This window comes from Cervus canadensis, chromosome 4 (assembly GCF_019320065.1).
Source record: "Cervus canadensis isolate Bull #8, Minnesota chromosome 4, ASM1932006v1, whole genome shotgun sequence".
Taxonomy (NCBI): Eukaryota; Metazoa; Chordata; class Mammalia; order Artiodactyla; family Cervidae; genus Cervus; species Cervus canadensis.
The window spans coordinates 52,510,820-52,515,509 of record NC_057389.1 but is presented as its reverse complement, the minus strand read 5'-3'; positions in this window follow the sequence as shown (position 1 = coordinate 52,515,509).

Here is a 4,690-nt window from a genome sequence, read left to right as displayed (position 1 = left end):
TTGTAGAAGACTGTTGAGAGTCCCTTGGACTGCAAGGAGATCCAACCAGTCCATCCTAAAGGAAATCAAACCTGCATATTCATTGGAAGGACTGATACTGAAGCTGATACTCCAATACTTTGACCACCTGATGCGAAAACCTGACTTATTGGAAAAGACCCTGATGTTGGGAAAGATTGAAGTCGGGAGGAGAAGGGGAAAACAGAGGATGAGATTGTTGGATGGTATCACTGGCTCAATGGACATGGGTTTGAGTTGGTTCCAGGAGCTGGTGATGGACAAGGAGGCCTGGTGTGCTGCAGTTCATGGGGTCACAAAGAGTCAGACAGCACTAATGACTGACTGACTGAACTGATCTGAACTGAACTCACAAGCCACTTAACTACTGTTCTCTTTAATCTCCTTTTCAGTAAAATGGGGATAATATTACTTATCACAGCATTATTGACAGGATTAAATGGTTTTATTAGTGTCCTGGCCTGTTGTAACAAATTAGCGCAAATGTGATGACTTTAAACAACAGAAATGTATTCTCTCACAGTTCTAGAAGCCAGAAACCCTTAATCAGTGCCTTGACAAGATTGGTTTCTTCCATAGACTCTGAAGGAAAATCCATTTCCTGCCTCTCCTCTCCCTTTTGGTGGCTGTCTGCCAATTTAGTGTTCTTTGATTTGTAGACACATCACTCTAATCTCTGTCTTCATTTGTCTCTCTCCTCTAAGTTTTTGTATCTCAAATCTCTAAGCTCTAGGTATGACGGCTGCCATAGAGTAAGCACCAGATTAGCAGAAACTATTTTTATTATCAATGGACATGAATTTGAGCAAACTCCAGGAGATGGTGAAGGACAGGGAAGCCTGGCATACTGTATTCCATGAGTTGCAAAGAGTCGGACACAACTTAGTGACTGAACAACAACAGCGTTCTTCTTATCAATGTCCATTTTGGTGGACATTAGTGGGTGAGTGGAAGAGCTAGAGGAATGGAACACAGACTTCTAGCTAGAAAGTAGGCAAACCTACAATGAATATAATCTTTTTAAAGGCACCATAACCAGCCCCTTCTTTGTGGGTCCCCAAACTGTCACACATCTTTTCCCAATTTTCACTTTATGCCTCTGCTAAAAAAATAACACATAAGTCCTGCCAAGAAAATAATGAAACATTCCAGACTGTTAGGCCTTAGCAAATTTTAATCAAAGACTCAGTGATCTATATTGATACTGGAGGGCTCCTCAAAGCTGAAATCCACCATGAAATGACCATGGCATGAACCACAGCCAGAAGAGTGTAGCATTTGTGAACAGGTGGATGGCAGAAGATGTGCCTCTTTTATGGTTGGTTACCTGCTGCTTTGCAAAGGTGCCTGTGGTTCAGGGGTAAATTCTAACCACATTTTCAAATGCATATATCAGAGTTTATGTGTTTTTAATGACCTTTGACAGGACAATTTATCTATATATAAATTTTTATTAGTTCTCCCTATTTTTCCCTTCTTCATCTTGTGAACACGTTGCTAGGCCCTGTGTATTTTCTGATTCCCTCACCTCAAGCCAGTTGTTCAGGGTAGAAAGCAAAGGAAAAGCTGGTTGACGTCAGTAGCCTTCCCTACTTGGGGTCAAAGTCCCCAGAATATTAAAAAATCGATGTTGGATATTCTAGGGAAGGCAGGAAGAAAAGAGTGTATCATCTTCACTGAGCAGCAGCAGGTGTTTGTGTGTGGATGCACCAAGGGAGGCTAGTGCCAGGCCGGGGATCCCAGACCTTGGCAAGCATCCCTGTGTCCCTAGTCGGTCATGGGAACAAGGAGCATTTGAGGAAAGAGAATGGGTATGTTTCAGTATTGATGAGAGTGAATGGGTCAATGGCCCAAGGGGTCTTCTGATGGTCTGGTGATGCCAAAACACCTTGGTACCAGGATAGAGAGGAGGAAAACTCAAAATGACTGAGACTGAATTTTCTATCAACCTACTGGAGAGGGTACAGAATCAAATTTAAATAAGTGCTATTGATATTTTTTGCACACCTGATTTTATGAACAAAGATTCATTACATTTTGCACACTGGCTTGTTTTTTACACCAGTCTTTAGAAGTCTGCCATTAAGTATTTTTGGTTCCCTCACCAATGTAAAAATAGAAGTTCACAGTTGACTCAGTTAAGGTCACACAGCCAGTATGTAGCAAAACAGAGCCTAAGAGTTCTGACTCCTAGTTTAATATCCTTCTCACTATACCCAAGTGTGATGCATACCAATAGAAAAAAGAAATCTTATAGTTGCTGGTCAAGACTATGAGAATTGGTGGGTATGGGCCAGCTATTGTTCTAAATGCCACACCCACTGAGATCTATTGGATAGTTGAAATAACTGTATTATTTTTAAAATATTAGGATACCTTACTATTGTTAAAGAATTCTCACCAAGCACCATCACTGTGTGTGAGGAAGGGAAGGCACCCAGGGGATAATTGTGAGACTGTCAAGACTAGCACCATGACAGGCGCCCTGAACTAAGAGTAGGCCTAAGTTTCAGTTTCTCCCGAGGGTAGGGTAATTATCTGCCCTCAACAGGCCACCAGAGACCAGCTAATCAGTACGCGCCCAGTAAACCTCCAGGAAGGTCCCCTGGAAAGTCCCGCGTGCCGTGAAAGTTTGTACCAATAAAATTGCTTTGCAAACATGTAACCAATCCGCTTGCGCCCACTACCCACTGCTTATGTTTGAAATCGAGCACCCTATAAATGTGCGTGGAAACTGGGGCTCAGGGCTCTCTGACTTGGCACCACTGCGTTGGTTGCAGCAGGGGCCCTGGCTCGAGTCAGCAATAAATTTCCCTTCCTTTGCGTGTTGCATTGTCCTGGAGGTCTTCTCTTTTCCTGCTGGGGGATTCGAACAGCGGGCATAACAATAATTGCTGCCACAGTTGCAGTATCATCCTGTATATCCAGCTCACCTCCAAGACAAGCAAGGTGTCAGTCAAGTTCACTCCTCCATCCCCAGTGTCTAGTACCGTGTCTGGCCCATGAAGTTCTTAGAAAGCATGGTGATTATAAGAAGGAAAGGATGAACACATCATTCCAACAGTTGAGAGTTAGATGCCTAAGAGGAGACTCTAAACAAGTTTAGAAACATATGCAAAAGTAGTATAACTTCACCTGAGAGTAGGAGGATTCTTCTAAAATAGCCAGTAAATCTGTTTCAAGGAAAGAGTACCCAGTAATAGGGAGGGAATTTAGGACAAGCCTGGGTTCCAGGTACACTTGGCAAGTCAAATCACTCTAATGCTAGACTTCAGGGGGAAGTGAATGGGACAGAGTTGGAAGCCATGAAAACTTAAAAGAGTGGTGTAGGATGAGCTGGAAGGGGATAGCTAAGAAACATTAGAAACATTCCTACCTCACCAGCTCTGCTGGGGTTTCCAGTGCTCATCCAGATTTTGCGTCTATAAGCTTTCCTTCCACTTGACTATAATCCTTGCAACCCTACACATTATTGCGTGAATGGCTGAATTTTGTTAGATGTGGGACATAATGGAAGGTGGTATATCATAGCACATAAAAATAAATTTAAAAAGAACATTAGACATCCTACAACCCTATCTTTCCAATATTAAAAATATTGTCAATATTGAATAGTTTACCTATTTTCTCAAATACAGTTTAGGTTCTGGCTGTATCAGCCTTCCATAAATATCTCAGCCAATCCATCCAGTTCTGAGAGCCTTGATATATCATTTCACTTTCTTTCCACCCATAGTATCCTTTGCTCACCCTCAGCAGGCTTTCATGGCTTTCACATGGGTTCATGACATCAGACCCTTTAAATTTTGCTATCAATTCTACTGTCACCTCAGATAATAGTAATACAAATGGTAGCAATACTGATCATAGCTATGAACTATAGAGTATTATTAGACCAAGACTTTTCATGAACAATGTCACTGACTTCTCACAGCAACCCTAATAATTGGTACCATCTTACTGATGATGACAAATATTGAATCTCAGATGGAGAGTGGCACTGTTAGAATTGGAACTCAGCATTGATACAGTCTCAAATCCATCCAAACATTATGTCTAGCTGGTAGCCTTATGTTCATTAAAGAATCTGCAAATAAAGAAAGAAATTGCCCTAAGAAAAGAATAGATAATGGTCCTCAGATGAAGTTATGGGTGATGCCATCCCTGCCTGGCAGCCTGCAAAGTGCCATGCTCAAGTGAACAGCTGCATCTTCAAAATAATACTGCTTCAATACTTCATTGTTAGGGGCAAGTTAGTATTATGTTTGCCTGTGTTACTTTAATCTCTGCTCTAGGCTTATGAACTCTTTATTTGGGCTTATGGTCTTATTTGGTTAATTTTTTCATTTTGTGTAGTAAATTTTGTTCAGTCACCCAGAGGCCCTGAAACACACGGTGCCAAAAAAATAAACATTATTAAAATGATAGCTATTAATATAAACATTGCCAAGAGATAATTTGTAAGGGTGGGAGAAAAGCAAAATATTGAAAATATGGTTGCCAAAGCAAAGCATCACCACTACTTACTCTTTCTTTTAAGTGCTGCCTCTCTGTTGTTTAGGAGAACAAGAAAGAAAAGCCTTGTAAGGTGGTTCTGAGAAAGGAGATTCCCCATCAAGTGCTTACAAATGGCCAGAGACACAAATACAAGTACATAACCCACTGCAACCTG